A 25,810-nucleotide genomic window follows, 5' to 3' on the forward strand; every position below is an offset into this window, starting at 1 on the left:
CATTAGAGTGGCCATTATAAACAATCTCCCTGGGGGGGTTTAGTACATTAGAAAAGCATTATTTTGGTGAAAAAACTATTAGTTTAATGGAATACTGTGTTTGGGAGAGAATACTTGGCCCCCTGCTGCTTCTTTTACTGTTTTGTTTTTTATGCTAAAATTCCTTTAATAATTTCTTAGTACTTTAGGCATGATACTTCATCAAATTCCTAGACTTACATGCTTGGTGATCTCCAAATATTTTTAATAAGTGTATTCTAGTACCTGGTTTGGAAAAATTAGGTTAAAAAACAAACAACCGTTTGTATCTAAACTATTCTTATTTATTAATCATTTGTATTCAAAATTTTACAAGAAAAGGAATCTAGCTTTAAATAGATGATACTTTAAAATATTAGGCCCTGGGTTTCTGGTTTTCTTCTGTTAGTCCATTTGTCTTTGTGTGATAAACAAGGACATCAATAACAACAACTTTGGAAATTTTCCATAAAATGCTTCCTATTGATAAGAATCATCTGAGACACTTCTTTAAAAATGTCACAGAGTGAAAAGATGAAAAGAGGGAGCATAGATGATTTGGGGGTCAATGAATCTACTCTTTCAATACTGTAATGGTGGATACATGTCATTATATATTTGTCAAAATCCATGGACTGTACAACACCGAGAGTAAACTGTAATGTAAACTGTAGACTTTGGATGATAATGATGTATCAATGTAGGTTCATCAATTGTAAAGAATGTACTACTCTGGCGGGGAATCTTGATAATGGGGGAGGCTTGTTTGTTTGCATGTGTGGGGGGAAGGGGTATATGGGAAATCTCTCTACCTTCCTCTTAATTTTGCTCTGAACATAACATTGCTCTAAAAACATAAAATCTTGAAACAAAAAAGCAATGAAAACTTCCTTGGCCTCCCCCCTCTAAATTTTGATTAAGCATTTGTGTGTTAGGGCCTAGGACTCATTATTTTTTAAGTATAAAGCACTGCAAGTGATTCACATCATCAGAGAAGTTTAGGAAATATTACTTTAAAGAATACCTTCACAATCGTGTATGAATTGATTTGAATGGGGCTTGAAAAATTTACCTGGACCTCTCAGGTACTCCCATCAATGATGAGACCATTTTAATATTTACACAGAAATTAATAATTGTATTTAAAATAGGCTAAATATTAGATAATTTTATTTATTACTTAGAGTGATATATATATATATATATATATATATATATATATATATTTTTCCATCGCTGACACTCATTCAATATTTTAAGCTTATTTAGGTCAAGGTTTCCCTCTGAGAAGTTGATGAAATATGTGTAATCTCTCCCCAGGAAAATTAACACACAAAAATTTTGCATATCATTACATGTTTTTACTAACCCTGACATATAATAATGGAACCTAACCATAGGCCAGTTTAAGATCTATTTTCAATTGGGGTCCACTTTATTTTTAATTTTGTCCTATACCTAAGTGTCTTTAACTCTAATGTGTTTTTTTCTCAGATGCCCTACAGCCCAAAATTTAGCAACTGTCATTTTCCTGACTGTATGTATCTCTCTTTCCAGTTAGATAGGACATGTATTGTCATTGTACTTGTTTTGCTTAATATGTCCTTTTATTTAAAAAAAATCTCATGTACAGCAATGGGTTTGGGGGATGTTATTTATGGGAAGAGCAAGAAGTTGACAGTTTGTGGGACAGAGAAACAGATACCTTAGACCAGGTGACTTCTGATGGAAATGTGATGGGAGAAAGAAGATGCCTAGGGAAGGAACTAAGGTGACCAGAGGCCAGCAATGCAAAACCTAGGGCAGACTGGAGTCACGGGCGAATTCAGAGGAAGCTGGCAGCATAGCCCTTTATTCCTCCCTAGTTTTAGAAATGGGAATTCAGTGAGGATGCAAACAGCTTGGGTGGCAGATGGCTTCGGAAAAAAAACTGTTTCAACCCAAATTTGAGCATTGTACCAAAAACTCAGGCAGAAAGAATTTTGTTTTCTTCAAGGTCTTAGGGATCAGGTCAGGGTGGGAGAGTGAGAGAGAAGTATTGAGTGGGGATGAGATAGGAGTGGAAGAGAGAGAGAGAAGTGAGAGAGAAAAATAGAGAAAGAGAGAAGTTCAGGAAAGAAGCCATACTTGTATGAATTTAGACAAAACAGGCCTCACAGATTATACTGGAAATGTAATGTACCTACTAGGATGTAATCTGAAGTGTGGTACTTTAAAATGACTTCCTGAAAGTGTATAGTATAGTGTTTTAGGCCTCATAGCAGGGGGAAGAGAATCAGAGAATACAAAATGGCCGGTCTCTTACCTGTATGTCAAATTATGACCCACTAACGCACAGGACACTTTTGTATGAATTACAGACAGGCAGATGCAGGCCCACACCAGGGCACATGGCTCGGAAACCAGGGCACAGTTGAGATTTCAGCCTCTGTTTCTCTCTATTGCCAGACCAGCTTGTTCAGTGAACTCCCTGCCCAACCCTATGTGTCAGCCCTGTTACAATTGAATTTCTGCTTAGGCTTTAGGCAGTAGAAAGGATAAGGAGATCGTTTGGGTCTCTGTAAAGACTTTTCAGGTCTCTTATAAGCCAGAGTGTCTACAATATTTTGTATTCAAACTATCCAAGTAAATGTGAACTGGAGTAGCAAGGTGGCAGAGCAGGCTGGTGTGAGGGAGGTGCACATGAGAGCTTCAGGGGGAAGGAGGTGCTGGTGCGGCCGGGCAGCCACATCACAGAACCACCCCGGCAATCAATCAGGAGGCAGATGTTCCAGCCAGATTGCTTTCACATATATAAACCAGTTATCACTTTTATGTTTTCAAAAATAACCATAACAATAATTTCACAAGTCACCATATTTCTCTATGCATGCACACACACTTTAACAGCTGATAGCTCAATTTTGAAATAAAATGTACTTTACTAAACACTGCCTTTATAATTATTCAAAGTGTGTGTATACATTTTTTGGGACACCTTATATATTCAGGCACACTCACAAGGTTCATATATGTTTCAAATGTAGATATATGTATGAATCTTAGCCATTCTTCTATACAATATCCAACAAACTATCTGATACTTATAATTCTTATAAATTATTCCTATGGTGTCTACTGTAACAGAATATGAAATATGTAAATATGGAAGTCATTAACTTGTTTGGGGAATTTTTAAATAATGATTCAATCTTAATTAACTGTTCTTTAATGTTTAATGGTAATTAACTAAACATCTAATACATTTTTGTTCATGTAAATAATTAAGTTGAAAATATTTGCATGTATTTCCAATATTTTCTCCAGCTTTGTTTTCTGTTTCTATCTACTTTTCAAATTTTGTGTAAATCTGGGTAATAAGATCTTGTGGATTAAATATTTTTATCTGTGGATTACTTAAGGCTGGCTCATTTTCTTCACTTAGAACTATGAAATATCATCTATCATGACTAATAAAGTTTATAGTTGGTTTTTAATTTAATTTATTGGGGTGATATTGGATAATAAAATTACATAGGTTTCAGGGGTACAATTCTATAACACATCATCTGTATATTATATTGTGAGTTCACCACTCTAAAGCAAGTCTTTTTCCATCACCATTTATCCCTCCCATCTCCTCTTCTGCCTCCTCCTACCCTCCTTCCCTCTGGTAATCACCATGCTGTTGTCTGTGTCTATGAGGTTTTATTTTATATTTTTTTGCTTAATCCCTTCACCATTTTCACTCAGCCCCACAACCCCCTACCCCTCTGTTCTCTATCTGAGTGTGTTTCTATTTTGTTTGTTAGTTTATTTTGTTCCTTAGATTCCATATATGAATGAGATCATGTGGTATTTGTCCTTCTCTGACTCGCTTATTTCACTTACCATTATGCTCTCCAGGTCCATCCATGCTGTCTCAAAAGGTAAGATTTTCTACTTTTTTATGGCTGAGGAGTATTGCATTGTGTATATGCACCACAGCTTTTTTTTTTTTTTTTTTTTATCACATATTCAGGGACACTTGGGCTGCTTCCAAATCTTGACTATTTTAAATAACGCTGCAATGAACATAGGGGTGCATATATTCTTTGGAATTAGTGTTTCAGGTATCTTCAGGTATATTGCCAGAAGTGGAATTGCAGGGTCATAAGGTAGTTCCAATTCTAATTTTTTGAAGAATTTGCAAACTGTTTTTCACAGTGGTTGCACCAATCTGCACCAGTGTTCCCCTTTCCCCACATCCTCCCCAACACTTGTTTGTTGATGTCCTGACAGGTATGAAGTGGTTTTAATTTATATTTCTCTGATGATTAGTGATATTGACCATCTTTTCATATGTCCATTGGCAATCTGTATGTCCTCTTTGGAGAAGTATCTATTCAGGTAATTTGGCCACTTTTTAAATGGATTTTTTTTTTGGTGTTGTTTTATAGATTCTTTACTAGAGGCCTGGTGCACAAAAATTTGTGCACTTGGGGGGGAGAAGGGGGTCCCTCAGCCTGGCCTGTGCCCTCTTGCAGTCTGGGACCCCTCGGGAGATAACAACCTGCTGGCTTAGGCCTGCTCCCAGGTGGCAGAGGGCACGCCCAATCCCAAGGTGCAGCCCCTGGTCAGGCTCAGAGCAGGGCCGATTAGGGAGTTGGGGCGCCGCCCCCTGTCATGCACAGAGCAGGGTGGATTGGGAGGTTGCGATGCCACCCTCAGTCACGCTCAGGGTAGGGCCGATTGGGGGGTTGGGGCACCACCCCCTGTCACACTCAAGGCAGGGTCAATGGGGAGGTTGCCATGCCACCCCCTGTCACTCACAGAGCAGGGCCCATCAGGGGGGTTGGGGCTCCGCACCCTGTCACGCACAGAGCAGGGTCGATCAGGGGGTTGGGGAGTTCCCCCATGTCACGCACAGAGCAGGGCCCATCAGGAGGTTGGGGAGCTCCTCCCTGTCACTCAGAGAGTAGGGCCAATAGGGGAGTTGGGGCACCGCCCCCTGTCACACACAGAGCAGGGCGGATCAGGGGGTTGGGGCGCCTCCACTGTCACACTCAGGGCAGGGCTGATGGGGAGGTTATGGCTCTACCCCATCACACACAGAGCAGGGCCCGTGGCGGGGGGGGGGGAGGTTGGGGCACTGCACCCTGTCACACACAGAGCTGCAGGCCAATCAGGTCGTTGGGGAGCTCCCCCCTATCAGGCACGGAGCAGGGCTGATCAGGGGGTTGGGGCGCCTTCCCCTGTCACGAACAGAGTAGGGCGGATAGGGAGGTTGTGGCCCCGCCCCCTGTCACACACAGAGCCGCAGGGCGATCAGGGGGTTTGGGTGCTGCCCCCTGTCACGCTGATCCCGGTGCCGGGAGGCATATTACCCTTTTACTATATAGGATAGAGGCCTGGTGCATGGGTAGGGGCCGGCTGGTTTGCCCTGAAGGGTGTCCTGGATCAGGGTGGGGGTCCCCACTGGGGTGCCTGGCCAGTCTGGGTGAGGGGCTGAGGGGCTGAGGGCTGTTTTCAGGCTGGTGGGTGACTGAAGCTCCCAACTGCTCCTTTTTTTCTTTTTTTTTATTCTGGGCCAAGGCCTCTACTGCAGAAAGCAGGTATGTGGTTTTTTTCGGTTCTATAATCGAAACACTGTATCATCTCCAGCTCTGAGATCCCGGCCGGCTGAAAGCTGGTTTCTGGGGTTTTGTTTAGCTTCTATATTTGTTACAATGTTTCAAACTGCCAGCTCAGAGGCCAGCAAGGCAGGCGGGAAACGTTGGAGTCCTCCTTCACTGAAGCAAGCAAGCCTCATGTTCGCTTCGAGCTGCCTGGCTGCCGGCCGCCATCTTGGCTGGCAGTTAATTTGCATATCGCCCTGATTAGCCAATGGGAAGGGTAGCGGTCGTACGCTAATTACCATGTTTCTCTTTTATTAGATAGGATAAGCTTTGGATATTAACCCCTTATCAAATGTATCATTGGCAAATATGTTCTTCTATTCAGTGGGTTGACTTTTCATTTTGTTGATGGTTTCCTTTGCTGTGCAAAAACTTTTTAGTTTGAAGTAGTCCCATTTATCTATTGTTCTTTTGTTTCCCTTGCTTGAGGAGATATATCAGGAAAAAATTTTGCTATGAGAAATGTCTTTTTACTGCCTATGTTATCCTCTAGAATTTTTATGGTTTCAAATCTAATACTGAAGTCATTAATCCATTTGAGTTTATTCTTTTTTTTTTTAAATATATTTTATTGATTTTTTTACAGAGAGGAAGGGAGAGAGATAGAGAGTCAGAAACATCGATGAGAGAGAAACATCGATCAGCCGCCTCCTGCACATCTCCTACTGGGTATGTGCCCGCAACCCAGGTACATGCCCTTGACTGGAATCGAACCTGGGACCCTTCAGTCCGCAGGCTGACGCTCTATCCACTGAGCCAAACCGGCTTCGGCTATTTGAGTTTATTCTTGTGTATGGTGTAAGAACTTGATCTAGTTTCATTTTTTGCAGGTATCTGTCCAATATTCCCAAAACTATTTATTGAATAGACTATCTTTTCCCCATTGTATGCTTTTGCCTCCTTTGTCAATTTTTTTTTTGTTTAATTTCCAACTATTTGGGTTCTTTTTCTAGATGTCTTATCATTATTAATTTAATTTTTATGTAATTATTCCTTTTTCAAATATTAATTGACCATAAAAGCATAGACTTATTTCTGGGCTCTCTATTCTGTTCCATTGATCTATATGTTTGTTTTTATGCCAGTACAATGCTATTTTGATTACCATGGCCTTATAGTACAGTTTGATTTCAGGTAGCATTATTTCTCCAACTTTGTTCTTTCTCAAGATTACTGTGGCTATTCAGGGTATTTTGTGGTCCCATATAAATTTTTGGAATTATTTGTTCTAGTTCTGTAAATATACCACTGAAATCTTGATGGGAATTGCATCGAATCTATAAATTGTTTTGGGTAGTATGGACATTTTAACGATGTTAATTCCTCCTATCCATGAACACAGTATATATGCTTCCACTTATTGTATCTTCTTCAATTTCTTTCTTCAATGTCTCATAATTTTCTGAGTACTGGTCTTTTACTTTTATTCTTGGTTACATTTATTCTTAGATATTTTATTTATTTATTTATGTATTTATGTACTTATTTATTATTTCTTACCTGAGGATATGTTTTTATTGATGTTAGAGAGAGAGAGAGAGAGAGAGACATTGATCGATTGCCTATGTACTCACTCAACCAGGGATGGCACCCACAACCCTTTGGTGTATGGGATGACACAACGAAAAGAGCCACCTGGCAAGGCTTAGGCATTTTATTTTTGGTGAAGCAATTGTGAATGGGATTGTTTTCTTAGTTTTCCTTTTTGAAAGTTCATTATCGGTGTACAAAAATAACTTTCATTTCTGGATATTTATTTTGTATTCTGCTACTTTACTGAATTCATTTATCAGTTCTAGTAGTTTTTTGATGGACTCTAAGGAGGCTTATATACAGTATCATGTCATCTGCAAATCGTGACAGTTTTACTTCTTCCTTTCCTGTTTGGGTGCCATTTATTTACTGTTCTTGTCTGATTGCTGTGGTTAGGACTTTCAGCACTATGTTGAGTAAGAGTGGTGAGAGGGAACATCCCTGTTTTGTTTTTTTCTGATCTTAAGTGAAACACTTGTAGTTTTGCTTATTAAGTAGATGTTGGCTGTAGGCTTGTCATATATGGCCGTTATTACATTAGGTACGTTCTCTCTATTCCCATTTTGCTGAGAGGTGTGTTTGGTTTTTTTAAATCATAAATGGGTGCTGGTTTTTATCTAATTTTTTAAATGCATCTATTTGCTGGAAGCTGGTCCATCCTTGCTGCTTGACAGTCGCTGCAGGAAAGAAACATCGGCACAGCATATGTTTCAAGGGACCTGGCATATATACCATATTGTTCTTAATATGTTTGCTCTCCTTAGCGCCATGTGTTTTAACCAAGGTCACCTCTCCGAGAAAGGTTGTTTCCCCAGGTGGGGATTTTTCCCTGAGGTTAGGGAGGGGATACAACCCCTTAACTAAGTGCCAGGCGGGTAGTTAATCACTGTAACTACAAACAATCACGCTTAAGCTACATAATCTTTACTCCCTGGAATGGAGATAAGAAACGCCCTAACCTTTGCAATAGAAGTTGACAGGATTAAAATCGACTGGTATAAATACAGATGTAACAAGACAATAAACATCAGATCCTAACCAGAACTTGGCCAGAACTTCGTTGGAGATCCTAACCAGAACTTCGCTGGAGATCCTGGCTAGAGATCCTGGCTAGGCTGCTGATCAACTGAACGCTGTCTCCGTGTCATTCCTTCTTTGCCGACTCTGTCCACACCTTTGGGGACCCCTGGACCTGTTGGGGTTGGACCCCAACATCTATTGATATGCTTGTGTGATTTTTATTTTTAATTTTGTTTATGTGGTGTATCACATTTATTGAATTGCGGTAATTGTACCCACCTTGCATCCCTGGAATAAATTCCACTTTATTATGCTGTATGATCTTTTTAATGTATTGCTGGATCTGGTTTGCTAATATTTTGTTGAGGATTTTAGCATCTATGTTCATCAGAAATATTGGCCTATAATTTTCTTTCTTCATGGTGTCTTTACTTGGTTTTGGAATTAGGATAATTCTGGCCTCATAAAATGAGCTTGGGAGTCCTCCCTCCTCTTGAATTTTTTGGAACAGTTTGAGAAAGATAGGTGTTAGTTCTTCTTTGAACCTCAGTTTTAGAATATGTATGTTTCTAGGAATTAATCTATTTCTTCCAGATTTTCCAATTTGTTGACATATAGTTGTTTGTAATATTTTCTTAGCAATCTTTTTTATTTCTGTGATGTCAGTTGTTACTTCTTCTCTTTCATTTCTGATTTTATTTATTTCGGTCCTCTTTCTTTTTTTTCCTGATAGGTCTGGTTAAGAGTTTGTCAAATTTTTTTATCTTTTCAAAAAACCAGCTCTTGGTTTCATTGATTTTTTTTTTTTTTTGTATTTCTTTTAAAGTCTATTTCATTTATTTCTGCTCTGATCTTATTATTTCCTTCTTTCTACTCACTTTGGTCTTTATTTGTTGTTCTTTTTCTAGTTCCTTTAAATGTAAAGTTAGATTATTTATTTGAGATTTTTCTTGTTCTTGAGATAGGCCTGTAATGTTATGAATTACCCTATTAGGACTGCTTTCACTGTGTTCCATAGGTTTTGGGTTGTTGTATTCTCATTTTCATTTGTTTCAATGTATCTCTCATTTATCCTTTGATCTTATTGTTTAACCATTCACTGTTTAGTAACATGTTATTTAGTCTCCATGTCTTTGTGTATTTTAAAGTTTTTTTCTTGTGCTTGATTTCTAGTTTCATACCATTATGGTCAGAGAAGATGCTTGATATTAATTTCAGTCTTAAATTTATTGAGACTGTTTTATATCCTAACATGTGGTCTATCCTAGAAAATGTTCCATATGCACTTGAAAATAATGTATATTCTTTTTTATCCTTTTTTTCTTTATTGATTAAGGTATTACATATGTGTCCTTATCCCTCCATTGCCCCCCCATCTCCCCCCTCAATGCCCTCACCTCCCTGTTGTCTGTGTCCATTGGTTAGGCCTATATGCAAACATACAGGTCCTTTGGTTGCTCTCTCCCCCTTACCCCCACCCTCCCCTACCTTCCCTCTGAGGTTTGACGGTCTGATTGATGCTTCTCTGTCTCTGGATCTGTTTTTGTTCATCAGTTTATGTTGTTCATTATATTCCACAAGTGAGTGAGATCATGTGATATTTATCTTTCTCTGACTGGCTTATTTCACTTAACATAATGCTCTCCAGGTTCATCCATGCTGTTGCAAATGGTAAGAATTCCTTCTTTTTTACCACAGCAAAGTATTCCATTGTGTAGATGTACCAGTTTTTTAATCCACTCATCTGCTGATGGGCACTTAGGCTGTTTCCAAATCTTAGCTATGGTAAATTGTGCAGCTGTGAACATAGGGGTGCATATATTCTTTCTGTTTGGTGTTTCTAGTTTCTTGGGATATAGTCCTAGAAGTGGGATCACTGGGTCAAATGGAAGTTCCATTTTTTGAGGAAACTCCATATTGTTCTCCACAGTGACTGCACCAGTCTGCATTCCCACCAGCAGTGCAGGAGGGTTCCTTTTTCTCCGCATCCTCACCAGCACTTATCGTTTGTTGATTTGTTGATGATAGCCATTCTGACAGGTGAGATGGTACTGCATTGTTGTTTTGATTTGCATCTCTCGGATAATTAGTGCCTTTGAGCATGTTTTCATATGTCTCTTGGCCTTCCTATGTCATCTTTCAAAAAGTATCTATTTAGGTCTGCTGCCCACTTTTTGATTGGGTTATTTATCTTCCTTTTGTTAAGTTGTATGAGTAAGAATGTATATTCTGATGCTTTGGGGTAAAATGGTCTAAAGATATTAATTAAATCCACCTGATCTAGTGTGTCATTCGAGGCTACCATTTCCTTCTTGATTTTCTGTCTAGAAAATCTATCTACTGATGTCAATAGGGTGTTAAAATCCCCTATTCTAACTATATTTCTGTCAGTCTCTCCCTTCATATCCATCAAGATTTGCTTTGCATATTTAGATGCTCCTATGTTGGGTGCATAGACTGCTCCCTTTATCATTATGTAGTGTCCATCTTTGTCTTTTACTGTAGATATAAGTATTGCTATCTCAGCTTTTTAAAATTGCATTTGCATGAAATATCTTTTTCCATGCCTTTACTTTTAGTCTCTGTGTATCTTTCATTCTAAGGTGGGTTTCTTATAGATAGCATATATGGGTCTTGTTTTCTTATCCATTCAGCTACTCTATATTTTTTGATTGGAGCAGTTAGCCATTTACATTTAAAGTGAGTATTGATAGATATTATTTATTTCCATTTTATCTTTTTAACTATGTTCCTTTCTTCTGTTCCCTCCTCCTCCTCCTCCTCCTCCTCCTCCTCCTCCTTCTTCTTCTTCTTCTCCTTCTTCTTCTTCTTCTTCTTCTCATTATTAAAATAGGCCCTTTGTAATACTGGTGCCATGGTAACAAAGTCCTTTAGCTTTTGTTTGTCTAGGAAGCTCTTTTTATTTTATTTTATTTTATTTTACTTTATTTCTTCTTCAATTTTAAATGGTAGCCTTGCTGGGTAAAGTAGTCTTGTTTTTAGGGTGAGTGACTGTGAATGAAATTTTATTTTTCCTTTAAGAGGGTGTCTGTGACTCCAGGGGACTCTTGTCTCTTCCTGTGTTATTAGAACCAGTCTGTGGCCACCAGTGCCCAAGTGAGTTTGGCAGCAGCATGGAGATCTGAGGACCACTGAGTGTCTTTTGATTGTCTTAAACTTATTCAGTCCATTCATCTGCTAAATAAATGAATAAGTTCTTATCTTTTTTAAAATATGTTTTTATTATTTATTTCAAAGAGGAAGGGAGAGGGAGAGAGAGAGAGATAGAAACATCAGTGATGAGAGGGAATCATTGATCGGCTGCCTCTTCCAAGCCCCACACTGAGGGATCAAGCCTGGAACCCAGGTATGTGCCCTGACCGGGACTCGAACTGTGACCTCCTGCTTCATAGGTTGATGTTCAACCAGTGAGCAACACCAGTTGGGCTAAGTTCTTAATCTTTTTTTAAATAAATGCCTTGGCAAATGATTTCTTCTTTTTTGAGATAGGCCCAGTCATCTTGGCAGTGTTATGTTACAATGGCCTTTAAAATATTTTACCAGATGCTGTTTTAATTGTTTAATTTGATGGGTGCATTAGGGACAGTGGTTCACTTTATCACTTTGGAAAGCTGCTCTCTGTCAGGTTTGTGAACAGCTTTATTGCTTAGTTCACATAAAGGTCAGTAGAGCTAAAAACATACACTTTAGTGAGTGATGTCATAAATATGTGTCACAGGTGCTTTCCCTTGGTGGTTGAATGAGTACCTTTGTGCCTCTGCAGGAAGGTGTAGGTATGTGTGGTCTGTGAATATGTGTGTGTGCGTCTGCGGGCTCATGCACATCTTGTTTGAAAGCCCAATCTTACAAACTTACACACTCGACCCTTAAATCTCTATCTTATGAAACACCAACATTTCCTGTGAATCTATTGTATATCATTGGATTTGATAGGCATTTCGTCTGTGTGACTTTGAAATGCAGACTTTGGGTCAGGAAAAAGAAAAGCTTTGTGGTGGGTTTTGTTTGATTAAAAAAAGGAGAAGAAGAAGAAATAAATGGATTCTGTTTAGCTTGGCAGCCTTACAGGTAACTTCAGACCTATCTCAGCTTTTTCCTGGCCAAAGAGACTATCTCTTTCCTTTTGTTTCTTAGCTTGATGAAGTGTTAAGATTTGTTCATTTTAAAACAGACCTTTGAAAATGAGGAAGCTACATTGTTTCGTTCACTGGACAGGGAGCCTTAGAGACAGGTTCTATTCTCGGCTCTGGAAAACTCTCTTAAAGCAAAATCATAGGATCTATTTAAAAAAGGTAGGACTGGACTCTCCCTCCTGGGAGCACTCCTGTGCCTTTCCCCTCCCCCTCCTCTTCCCTCCAGGCTGTTACCATTACCTTCCTCAATCTCAAGCTCCAAGGGCCTTTCCTTTAAAAAAGAAAAAAAAAAAAAAAAAAGGAAAAGTAGCACTCTAGTTTGAGAGAGTTCATTTTACTTTCTAATCAGTGTTGGAAGCATGTATTAACTGAAAAGTTCTTGGCAAAGTTATACTATCTAAACAGGCAAATTTCAAATCCTGGAAGAGAATATTCCTTTGCGTTACATTTTTCTAACACTTTTCATTCTCTTCTTGACTATAATCCTTCATTCCTAGTAGAATAATACAAGATTCATCTATTCATGGGGAGTGGGAAGGGGATGAAGATATTTTGGATAAAGTTACCATTTATCTATTATCAACATTTTACCATATATAATCCCCAACTCCAATTCTAGTGGTCCGGGGGCTGGGGTGGGAAATGGGTTACTCTAATCTACATCTGGGACTGTTGATGACTCAGTTAATGCCTGTCACCACGGAGAAACTCATCTCTTTAGATATGCTGGTTTAGGCTTTGACATATCTTTTTTTTTTAACCTTCTGTATTTAGACAAAGCATATCTGCATTAAAGACAAACAAAACAAAACTTCCTTAAGCAAATAACAATTATGAAGGAAAAATGCAAACCTGAAAACCACATGATGAACAAAATGCAATTTCTGAAGATGGTGCAGTGAGCAGTGCATAATCATTGGTTTCGGAAGAGTTAAGCTAGTCTAGGAATATAGTCACATTTACTGGTTTTGTGCCTTTAAGCAACTGACTTAATCCCTTTCTCTGCCATTCATCTGTAAAATAGGAGAATACTACCTCATACAGCTAGCTGGGGATCAAATGATAAGCCTGGAAGTACTTTGTTTAAAGATAGGTTAGTTGTGTTCATGACATAAGGCCTGCCTTGGGGCTGTTGGGGCTGTTTGGTGCACAACCCAGTTGTTTTTCTCCCCTTTGTGGAGCCCTACGGAGAAATAATTTCAGACTGTGCCGTCACACGGAGGGCTTCTCCCTGTCTGCATGATCTCCCTTCTCTTCCAATCCTGTCTGTGGCTCCCTAGCTGAGGTAAGAAATTGCCTGCTGTGGCCACAGGTTGCACTGTATTTCCTCTCTGCAATCACTCCACCAGCATCCTTGCCTTTTCCTCCCTTGCTCTGTCTCAATACCTCATTCCCCGAGAGAACGTCTTGTGTTCCTGTGGTCAGCAGCAACTTCTGGATACCTTCCTTGCCCCTCAGAAGTTGTCTAATTTCCAGTCTCTAGAGCAGTGGTTCTCAACCTTCCTAATGCCGAGACCCTTTAATATAGTTCCTCATGTTGTGGGTGACCCCCAATTTCATTGTTACAAATTGAACATAATTAAAGCATAGCGATTAATCACAAAAACAATATGTAATTATATATGTGTTTTCCGATGGTCTTAGGCGACCCCTGTGAAAGGGTCCTTCGACCCCCAAAGGGGTCGCGACCCACAGGTTGAGAACCCCTGCTCTAGAGGCTCTGTCTTCTCCCCAGTCTGGTTCTCTCTGCTGGGTTGGCTTATCCAAAACATATTTTTTACTGGGATTTTGAGGCAGATTCTTGACTTCTTCATCTGGGCTTGAATGAGGTGGGAGCTCTCTCATTTTGCTCATGTGCAATGGTGGATAGAAACTGGTCTTCCCACTTTAGAAAGTCTCCAAGTTACCTAGGGTGTTCTACATGAGTTTCATTTTCTTTTTTTTTTTTTTTTTTTTTTTTTTTTATATTTTATTGATTTTTTACAGAGAGGAAGGGAGAGAGATAGAGAGTTAGAAACATCGATGAGAGAGAAACATCGACCAGCTGCCTCCTGCACATCTCCCACTGGAGATGTGCCCGCAACCCAGGTACATGCCCTTGACCGGAATTGAACCTGGGACCTTTCAGTCCGCAGGCCGACGCTCTATCCACTGAGCCAAACCGGTTTCGGCAGTTTCATTTTCTTTGAGAAAGCAGACTGGAGGATGAAGAAAGCTCCTAAGTGTTTTTATCCTTCTCAACTAACTAGTAGTAATTGTGGCGGTGCTACTGCTAGTAATAATTGTGATAGTGGCTGTAGCAGCAGTCATCATCATCATCATCGTTGTCCTCTCAATGTTGTCATTGTAGTAGTTGACATCTATTGCCCCCTTTTACAGGCAGGTAGGATGAAAAGTTCTTTAGATGCATTGCATTATGTGAACCTCATCATGACCATGTGAGATGAGTCAGTTACTACTCTTGCAGCCGTGAGAAACAGAAACTCCGAGGCTCTGAGAGGAAGTCACTTGCCTGGGGTCACAAAATGAGAACCTGGAGGATCAGTCTTCAAACCCAGATGATCTGATTTCAGAACCGGAATACAGTGCTAAGTGGTATTACGGAATATATTCATTAGCTCTTTGGCAGAGGTCACTAACTCAAATTCCCATAAGAGCCAGGCCAGAAATGAAAATGAGTACGAGCGCCCACAGTTAGCAAGGCAACCGTGCAGGCTGGATAATCAATGGCACCTGACGTTCTTCCTCGGTGTTGGGGTACGATGAGGCAAGATGAGGACTGTGGCTTACTGAAGAACGTATGCCCTGGCTAAAAAAAGCTAGCTGCTATTTACTCCATCCGTTGTTCTCATAAGGGAATAGGCTTTTGAAACATGAATTTTTGGAAAGATGATGGAAATAAGGATTTTATATCATATTTCCTGGTTGTTAAAGGCTGACAATGAACTCAACAAAACGAAACTAAACACTGTGAAGGTTAAAGTGATTATGTTTGGGGACCAAGTTTGGCCTGGTTTGTAACCTCTCTCAAGGTAAAAAATGTGCAGCGGTCTAAGCATTTCAGTGAGTGACGACAGTGCACGGAGATGTATTGTTCCCCATTGGCCAGGAGTCAGCAGGGCAATCCTTCTCCACTCCATCTACTACTGCTTAACAGACGACTGGGAAAATCCCAATTTATTAAATGTTGTACAAAGATGGAAAGAAATAACAAAAATGACAGTAATTCCTATTCTTGAGTACCTATTGTGTGCCAAGCGCTTTAAATTGGCTATTTCATTCATTTTAGTCCCATAGCAATGCTGTTTAACAGGTGAGGAAAGAGGTTTAAGAAGTTAAATAACAACAGCAACAACATCTGGCCAAAGGTGTTCCTCTAAGAAGGGGCAAGATGGGTTTGCATCTGCACGTGCATTATCCCAAAGCCCTGGGTCTTGGTGCCCAGCTCGCCTGCCTTCACAGTGTGCTATTGCTGGGAGCTCAGCATTATGCTGGAACTCAAGTACCAGTAAGCCGAGACAGATTTTCCATGTTGTGATTTTAGGTTTCTGTGGGGGATAATTTCTCAAATCAAAATGCTCTTCGCACACTATGGAAAATTCTTCCATTTCACGCTAGCACCCAACCTGAAACCCTAGCCTTCAGAGATACTTTGGCGTGAACAAGTATACTCCTGGGAAGGTCCCGGCTTAAGCAGCCTTTCCTTCATTCACATGTTAACATGAAGTTAATCAGATTACATCCTTCAAACAACTACCTGACATCATGGGAATTTTCCCGGGACAGCAGGACAGAGAAACAGGCCATTCTGAAGTATGGGTCACCATTCAGGTGGAGTGAATGGATGTTGGAACTTGGAATAGGCAGGCTTGTGGATGCCTCAGAAGCAGGAGAGGAGATACACAAATCTGTTAGCTACTTTACTTTTTGTATAGAGCTGTCCCCTCAAATGGATGAGGCCATAGTATTGCTTGGTGCTTTTTGCCCAGTTCTATTTACTCTACAAGAATGCAGTCTTTGCTTAGGCTGGTAGCTCAGTGGTTAGAGCATCTGCCTGCACACCAAAGGGTTCGATCAAGGGCATGTACCTAGGTTGTAGGTTCACGCTCCCCCCACCCCCCAGTCGGGACTTGTGGGGGAGGCAACCAGTTGATATTTTTCTCTCCCCCTCTTTCTCTCTCCCCTATATCTCTCCCCCCCCCATTCGCTTCCTCCCTCCTTTCCATTTTCTTTAAATATATATATATCCTCATGTGAGGATTATTAACAATAACAAAAAGATATCCTCATGTGAGGATTATTAACAATAACAAAAAGATTTTTTTGAAAAAGAAAAGGAAGCTGAAAAAACGGTCACCAAATGGCTGTCTCTAAGGGATAGGATTCTGATGGACTTTTTAAGTATTTAAAACTTTTTTTATAATAAGATAACTCATTTTAGAAGGAGAACAAACAAGAGTTTTGTTACAGAAACAGCATGAATAAAGACATTCTTAGTTGTCAAGTTGTGGTATGAACAAGGTGGGGAAGTTTTACTGCTTCCCTGGTAACATCTGGAATTACCTCAAGGAGAGGGGTCCTCCTGAGGGTAGAGGGCACATGGAAGGGGGCAGTGGAAGGGCTGACTCGCAAAGTCCTACTTGGTCTTTCTCTCCTTAGCCCCAAGGAGTGTGCTGTTCCCCCCCAATTTTTCCTTCTTCAGGAGAAAATAAGCAGAGTTGGAAGAATTCAGGGTGATTCAATGCTGAGTTCTCTGACATCTGCCAAGCCTTCTTACTGACTGTTATTTATTACACAGCTTTGCCTAAAACAACCCCTTAATGTTTAATGTGCCAACCCTTTTAGAATTTGCTCATGCTTCCTTGTAACATGACTCTCTCTTTCTCCCAGCTATTTAGCAATTTCAGAATAGTTTTAATGTCTTCCCTTTTTCTTTCATTTTGGACACCACTAGTTATGAAAAAAATTTATACTCTTATAGTGGTTCAGATGCAGCTTGAGATCCTCAACTCAGTTCCCTAATTACTTGTCAATGGTAATTGTAGTACCTTAAATATAGAATATTGTCTTTCTGCAAAAGTTTGAATTTTCCAAGAGTAGCCGAATAGTGTTTTTTTTCAGCTTTATTGAAGCATAACTGACAAATAAAATTGTAAGATATATAAGTGCACAATGTGATAATCCTCCTATCTAATAATAGACAAACATGGTAATTGACCGTACCTTCGCTACGCCTCCCATTGGCTAATCGGCAAGATATGCAAATTAACCGCCAACAAATATGGAGGTTAATTTGCATATGTAGGCATGAAGCGGCAGAGTGAAGACTGAAAGTGGCTCCGGCCAGAGCAGCGAAGGCTTGAAGGCGGCTCCGGCCGGAGCGAAGGCCTGGGTCCCGGGTGCCGGAGGAAAACCGGTGCCGGCAACCAGGGGAAGGGAAGGCCTATTGCACGAATATTTTCGTGCAACAGGCCTCTAGTTTGATATAATAAGAGTAGTAAGTGGGATAAGGCTCCATAATACAGCCTCGGCTCCTTGTACCTACACAGCTCTCACTGATCAGTCTCCAGAGTTTGTTAGAGATATTGAAGAGGAGGAAGGCTACAAAGAGGAATGTCAATGGCTAGGATTTCAGAAAGCTCTGTGGCCATGCAAGACAAAATGGTCATCAGATCCTTTTTTTTTTTTTTTTTTTTTTTTTTTTTTGCAATTTCATAGTTTTATTATCCTTTTTCAGACTTAATTTTTTAAAAAAATATATTTTATTTTTTACAGAGAGGAAAGGAGAGGGATAGAGTGTTATAGAAACGTTAATGAGAAACATTGATCAGTCGCCTCCTGCACACTCCCCACTGGGGATGTGCCCACAACCAAGGTACATGCCCTTGACCGAAATTGAACCCAGGACCCTTGAGTCCTCAGGCCGATGCTCTATCCACTGAGCCAAACCAGTTAGGGCCAGACTATTAATTTTCAACGTCACCAACAATTTTTGCCTCAAGAGGATAAGCTTCAAAGGCCTTGTTGAACCTGTGACTAAGAAATAATGAGCAGTAAGTTGAATCTGTGCAGTAAGAAATGAGCAGAGACAATTCAGAGGCACCATTTTCTTGCTTACTGAACAGTTTATTAAGTTCTAATATAGACTTTTTCATAAATATTCATCTCACATCTCTAGTAAGGCTCCTTGAGAGCAGTGCTCATATCTTATTTTTATCATGAATTAGCACCTGGTACACAGTAGATGCTCATCAAATATTTTTATTACCTTTCAAAATAATTTCCCACTGGCCAATGTGTCCTCAAATGTGACAGTTCAAAAGTTTACAGGGACGTAGACCCAGCAATATCATTTCAAAAGGTAGATCTCTTCCAATTCTTTTGGTTATATGAACATGTAACCAGTGCTTGCTACACTTTAACACATGCTGCCTTTCCTTTCTCAGACTCGGGAACCTCCAAAGGAAGAGTATTTAAAACGAAATGTTTACTTCATTTTATTCATTTTTTACAGATAGCATCTTATCTGTGGCAATTTATATTGGTTTTCCATTCATGGGAGGGACATCAAGTTTTCTTTTTAAATGTATTTAAGAGGAAGTAACTTGATTGAAAGAAAAACCCCTGAAGTAATGCAGAGGTGGAACACATGAGATCAATTCTGAAGGTAATTCTCCAAGGATTAAAGACTGGGAAACAGTGCCCTAGGCAAAGTGTCCTGTCTTAAGGGGCCACTGGGTGTGCCTCCAGTGGTGCAGTTGTCAGAGGTCACTGATGTGACAGGACCAGCATCACATTAACAAGATTCTGCTACATCTTGTGAGAATCATGCCCCATTCAGTGAGCTATAAACGCAGAGGTCAAAAACTAAAGCCAAAGCAAATTTTTAAACTTAAAAAAACAAATCTTTATAAAGTAAGATATATCCTAGTAATAATGAGCTGCTCCCAGACAAAATAATAATAAAGGAAGGGCAATCTTAACAAGCAAAGTATCAAAATCTAATCGCCCAACTCTTATTATTCCAACTGCAGTATAGGAAGGTCACAGCTGCTTGGGGGAATGTACTTCTATAGCTTCCAAACCAAGGCGGAAAGCCACACAGCTCTAAGACAAGCCCATGAGGTACGTTTTTCTGAAGGAAATAGCTGGGTCTCTTCACCAAAATGTTTTCAGCATATTCCAGTAACACACACCCTAGTACTACTTACAAATCAAAGAAGAAAGATCAACGCATCATATAACACATCCCTTGAAACAGGGAAAGGAGGATCACTCTGTGGGAGTAACATCTTTGGACTCTGCATCAGTTTGTTCCTCTTCAGCTTCTGTGGCAGCTGGGGCCGGAACAGTGATGGTTACAGTGCCTTTTGCCTCTGCTTCGCCTTCAGCCTCTGCAGCCTTATTTCCAGCCTGGGCCTCCTCACTTCCGGCCTCTGCTTCAGCGTTCCCCTTCCCGGATGCCATTCCACAGTGTGTGCCTGCTTCCAGCGGCTGTTCAGGATGGGGACCACTGGTAGCCTCTGCAGTGTCCACGGGGCTTTCCCCTTCAGCCAGTGTTTCAATACTTTTTGGAGTGGGCACTCCTTCCCCCTCTACTGCCTTCACTGCTGCTGTAATCACCTCAGCTAACACTTCTTCGGCCACCTCCTCAGGTGTCTCTTCCTTATCATCACCTCCTAAATTGTCAACTCCTTCGATTTCTGGATCAACGGCTTCATTGGTGAAAGGGTCTTCACCCTTGAGGTATTTTTCCAGCATCTTCACTATATGTCTGTTGTTCAAAACACTCTTAGCCACATGGAGACTTGTTTTCTTGAACTGTTCAGCAGCCAACCGGCGATTGTGATTGTGATCCACAGAGTGCAGGTGCCGTTGGAGGAGCTGGTGCTGCGCAGGGATCAGCATGTCGCAAGCCAAGCAGTGAGCAGCCTCGATCTTCTTGAAGAAGTGCTCTTGGCCAATCCCTTTGAAAGGATCTGGTTTTGGTTTTGTGCTTTCCTTCTCCATCAGTTCCTGACGTCGCTTCTCAATCTTCTTATTCCTGTTTACAATGTATTCCTGAAGGAACTCCACCGTCTTGTCAGGCAGTTTGGTACTTATAAACCGCAGTGTCTCTTTGTGAAATTTGCTTTGCAGATGCTTCTGGATTTCTTCATCTTCAAAGCTACGAAATTTGCACACAGAACAGGCAAATTGAATCCTGTCAGCTGCTCGGTCTCGCAACCTGTCTCTTCTCCTTTGCTTTTCCTTCCTCTTCTTCACTTCATCATCCTCGTCATCCTTCTCTCTCTGCCTCCCGGAGTCCAAGAATTCGTCCTCTCCCCTGAATTCTTCATCTCCTGACCGGAAGTCACCAGCTCCATCATCATTTTCGGAAAAATCTCCTTCGCTGTCAGCCCGGGCCTGTTTGGCATCCGGCTCATCATAGATTTGCAACTGCTTCCGTTTCCTGCCCATGCCATCTGGGCCGCAGCGGTCAAACCCTCTCCACCTGGGCCGATCCCTCATCCGGGTCTGTGACTGGCCACATCTGTAGGGCAAGGAGTTGTCATAACCTCCAGCCCCCTGCATGCCCATCACTCCATAGTTGGGGGCCATGGACTGGGGGGCCATGGACTGGGAGAAGAGGGAAGGTGGGGGCCTGCTGGGAGAGGGGCCCCCCAGGCCCCGTCCACCCACGTAGTTCATTTCTGTCCAGGGAGCAGACAGTGGTTGGGAGGAGGCCGCTGATGTCATGAAGGGGTCAGTGCGCATAAAGGTGCCAGCGTTGCTCCGGTCCTGAAAGCGGCCCTGATCCCGGCCCCGCATGAAGCCATCGAGTGAGCGGGGCTCCCGGGCAGGGTCCCGACAGTCACTGTACTGACTGCCAAAGCCACCATTGCGGTCAGGTCCCAGGTCAAAGTCATAGTTGTAGCTATAGCTGGGACGGTAGGGATTGTGCTCAGGCAGACAAGGCCTGGAGTCGTAGGAGTCAAATGACTGGAAGCGGAAGGAACTCTCCCGGTCCTGCATGCCCTCCCCACCGGTGCTGCTCCCACCCCTGCCTCCTTCCTTGGACATCATGTCTAGACGTTGGTTGATCTTGGCAATGAGCGAGTCAGAATTGTCAGTGCATGGCTCGGGGCCATAAGAAGCCATATGTATGGCAGGGCCCCCAGGCGCCAGGCCATCACCAGCCTTGGTGGCTTCCCAGGAGGCTGGGCCGTAGCTGTAGGTTGCTGCTGTGGTGACGCTGGTGTTCTGGGCACCATAATAATTGTAGTTTTCATAACCTCCGTAGCCATGCTCCATGTCTTGGTCATCAGATCCTTTAAAATCAAATTTGTTATGTAATTATTTTATTGGTTTAACCCAGAAACATCTGATACTGGGAAAGGCTTTTATGGGTAACTGCTCTATTCTCTGTGATATTCATGGAGATAAAAACCATTTATTTAGTTCCCAAGAAATCTGCTCCACATCAGTGTCTTTTAATATGACATGTTCCTCAATGATTTCTCTTTAAAAATCTATGCACCTCTGTGATCTGCTCTCTTGTCAGCTCATTTATTTAATTCTGGCTGCTCTTTTCTAAATTGAAGCCATCAGTGTTTTTGGTGCCAGCAGATTCCTGTCAATCCCCTTTTCATCCATTACTTCCCTGTCGATAGCTAAGGCTGCCCATTGGCACCCTAACCTGCAGCCACCAGAATTGCTTGCTTGTGCTTCTTCAAACACGTCCTGCCCTTGTGACCCCCCTGACTTCAACAGCTGTGTCTTCTAAGGCCTTCTTTCTCCCTATCTATGATGAAACCACCCCATGATTCTTTAAGACTCACCGTACACTATATCACCTCCCCCTACCTCTCTGCACCTCAGCCTTCTGCCTCAAGCAAAGTGAGGCTGTCTGCCCTTTGTGCTCCAACATCACAGATGTCAGAGTCTCTGTCTCACTGTGCAGACCACTGTTCCTCCAGGCGGCGTGCAGGTCGGTCCCATGCAGGAAGGTGCAGGTGCAGGAAGGCAGTGTGAGCTCTTTATTATTTATATTTATTTCAAATCTAGAAAACAAAGTAAGCTTTTCCCATCCTAGTCCCTCATTATACCAGGTTGCATCTCACTCATTTGCCCATATTCAGCGTACTGTGAAATGTTATAATTACTTTTATCTGGTTTTTAAGAGGATTCACAAATTATGGAAATTTTTTTAAAGCCAAATCTAACCTTTATAAAATGGACAAGTGCCTTACATGTATTCCTACAAATACCCCTGATTCCAGATGATACGGTAATATGGGCACAACAAATAACAAGAAGAAGCCAGAGCAGTGTATGAGGACTTCGTCAGCTGCGGCGCAGCATGTGGCTGTGGGCAATAACATGTAGTGGACCTGCCGTCAGACCCATTATAGGTGAGCACAGTCACAGTAGCAATCTGCTTGCATTTTACAGAAGATTTAAAGTGATGAAGATCATTTAAAATATAGATTTACATCAACTATTGCTATTTAGGAACATTATCCTGGGGATTTATTTTGCCCTGAGATATTAGATGAGAGGAATATGATAATAGTATTAAAACTTGCAAATAGTAAATATCCATTATTGACAAAACTTACTAAAAATAATTAGGAGTGTGTAATAAAGTTTAGAGACTACTGCCATGAGTTTCAACACTGTTGCAGGATAGAGACTGTCTTCTTCATCCTTGTAGCTCAGCACCTAGCACAGTGACTGGAACATGGAATATATACCCTCGGTAAATATTGAGTGAATAAATCAATGGAAGAACCAACGCAGAAAGGGGAGTGCTCTGCCGAGAAACCTGAGTCATTTTTCTAGCTTAAGCTGGTACCTGGTGCAACCTCAAAGTAGAGGTGGGGAACCAAGATAAAAATCAGGTGACTCAGATGCAGGAAGTAGATTTATGTCTGAGCAGATGTAGTGAAATTATGACCCTACAGCGTAAATATACCTTGTGAGGTCATCATTTCCTATCTTCCAGGAAGGAGAGACTGCCAGTTAAATGGAAGAATTTGAGATCCTTCTCCTTGTGATTTCACCCCAAAACTGCACCTCATTGCTCGAATTCTCATTCTGCTCTTGTCCTCTCACACCTTCCACTGGTGCCTCTGGTATGTGGAAACTTTGTGGAAACTTGAAATGTTGACCTAAATTCCTGAATGATTTTATTATCTCCAGTGTGATCAAAGTCCCAAAGTTATTTTCTGATAAATGCTTACAATTGTACTTACACAACCCTGCAAGTCCAGGCCTCATCCTTCAGCATGGTGGCAAAAGTCTTTCAAATTCATGTCATGATAACTGCACCAAAAATCTCACCTTAGGACTAAGTTGTTTTACTATTTGAGTATTATGCTTGCAACTTCTGGGTTCCTAAGAGAGGGATCCTTTAATCATTTCTATTCATAAATAATAATATTAACTGCTAAGGAAAACAATATGAGCTAATAACTTGTGTTTGCAAATGTAAAGAAAGGTACTTTTCTCCTCGTTTAAAGGAGCAAAACAATTTCAGTGACAAGTAATGTAAAATAAAGCCTCATTACTTTGACATATGTTTAGTTCATCTATGTCATCTTAATTAAATGTTCTCAAAGATTTTATGGTGGTCATAAGCTAACCTAGTATGTCTTAGGACTAATAATGTAGGCATTGCACAAATACTATTGATCTTTTAATTAAATGTTCATGATAAACATATAATATTCATTTTAAGCACTAATATTTTTTATTGCATTATTACAAAAGAGTAGCAACCATCAATAACAAGGAGAGCTTGCCTTCTGTAATTTATTGCCAATGGGTCTACCAGGCTATTAGACAATAAGCACCAGGAAGGCAAGGAACATATCTCTTTCATCCACTGTTGTAGTCCCGATGCCTAGCACATAATACGAATCCAATAAATGTATGTGGACTGAATGAATGAAGTGTAAGTTCATCCCTCACACCAGCCCCCATTACAGCCCTGTCTGCACATAAAGACGAGTCTCAGATAATAACTATTACTTAGGGCAGTGGCTTTCCATTTCTGATCTAGGGAAACTTGGTGCTGCAGACATGCTGAGAGGCGCTGCAAATAATGAATTACTTTCTGAGGATATTTTCAGCCTTAGTTACAATGCAAAAATATATACATTGTATGTGTATAATTATTGGCTCAGGAATACCAACTAAGGTGGAACAAATGAAGCCAAGGAAAGGGCCGCCCGTATTCAGTGTAAGCCTCAGAAAAATTCCCCACCTCCCTCCCTCAGCATGTCAGCTTCATGCATGCTCACTGAACGCCTGCTCTCTTTCAGCGGGAAACACGGTTTATGACAGCTGTTAAGCTTTGTGTCTTAGAACTTTAGTCACCGAATAAAGACTGACTTGAAGCTTTCTTTGGCCTTAAGTTAAAAATCTTAGAGAAGGAATTTTGTTTACAAAGAGTTTGGCTATTGAAAAGGGTTTGAAACATTTTCACTCAAAGCAATCTATTGCAATCCCACCATTCTTTTCTTACCCTTCTGGTTGTGTCCCTATCTGCTTTCCCTCGGCGCCATTTTCCTTATTCTGATCTTGGATCTCCTGGCCCTAGTCTTCCCCTGTTCATAATCTCCTCCTGGCTTATTTGGCCCCTGGATTTTTCTGTTCCTGTGCTTGATATGGCTTTTATTCCCTTTTTCCTCTTGTCTTGACTGAGGACTCCACCCAGGGATCCCCCTTCCAGCTTTCTGTCTAGGAGGAATTGAGGCATATAATGTGCAAGTTTTAAGATTACATAAACCATAGCATATTACAATTTCCTGGTGCTTTAAAAAGGTTTTCACTTAAGGACAAAAGGCAGTTATTTTATATCTACTGTACTCCCAAGCAGCATGTAAATAGAGTAGGACTTCTTAAAATAGCTTCTTTTGAAAAGTGGGACACCTTCAATCATCAGACAACTAGAATTTTCTCTGAAACAAGTACTAAGAAATGACCTTGATTAGTAAGAAATGTGCACACATATTGAAACATGAGAATTATCAATACTTCTTTCTCTTTCAGGAGAGTCAATTAAGGCTCCTTCTTCACTAGCCACAGCAGAGCCTACCTGAGTCAGGTTTGACTATGAGCAAAGGAGGTACCAGCCCATTGTTCGAGCAGAACATTTCTTCACTCTTCCACTTATACTTTGGTGTTGAATTTGCAAAATGTAAATAACTTGTCCTGAAAGCACATTTTAAATTTTACATTAGTTAGAGAGCAGGATGGATCTAAATAGATAAGGTGGTTATCCCACACAACATTCATCACTTAGTTTTATGGTGAAAATATTTTAAAGTGAGAAGAAAATGAAGTTTTATTTTAATTAGTTTATGAAACTGCGGATAATTGCTTTTGAAAGAATAATGATCTAGTACTTAAGAGAATGTGGGTTGAAAATTGGAGTTGATTGAGGATTAGCTCAATTAATTT

General features: G+C 40.8%; 1 protein-coding gene and 1 pseudogene across 4 annotated transcripts in view; one reads left to right on the forward strand and one right to left on the reverse strand.

The window, feature by feature from the left end:
* CCDC148 (coiled-coil domain containing 148) overlaps positions 1-25,810 on the forward strand; it is a 220,351-nt gene that overhangs the window by 24,916 nt on the left and 169,625 nt on the right. The window lies entirely within an intron of this gene.
* Positions 19,432-21,655, reverse strand: LOC139015426 (A-kinase anchor protein 8 pseudogene; annotated as a pseudogene).

This window comes from Myotis yumanensis, unplaced genomic scaffold, assembly GCF_028538775.1.
Source record: "Myotis yumanensis isolate MYYU_CA2020_CCGP unplaced genomic scaffold, mMyoYum1.0.hap1 SCAF_8, whole genome shotgun sequence".
Taxonomy (NCBI): Eukaryota; Metazoa; Chordata; class Mammalia; order Chiroptera; family Vespertilionidae; genus Myotis; species Myotis yumanensis.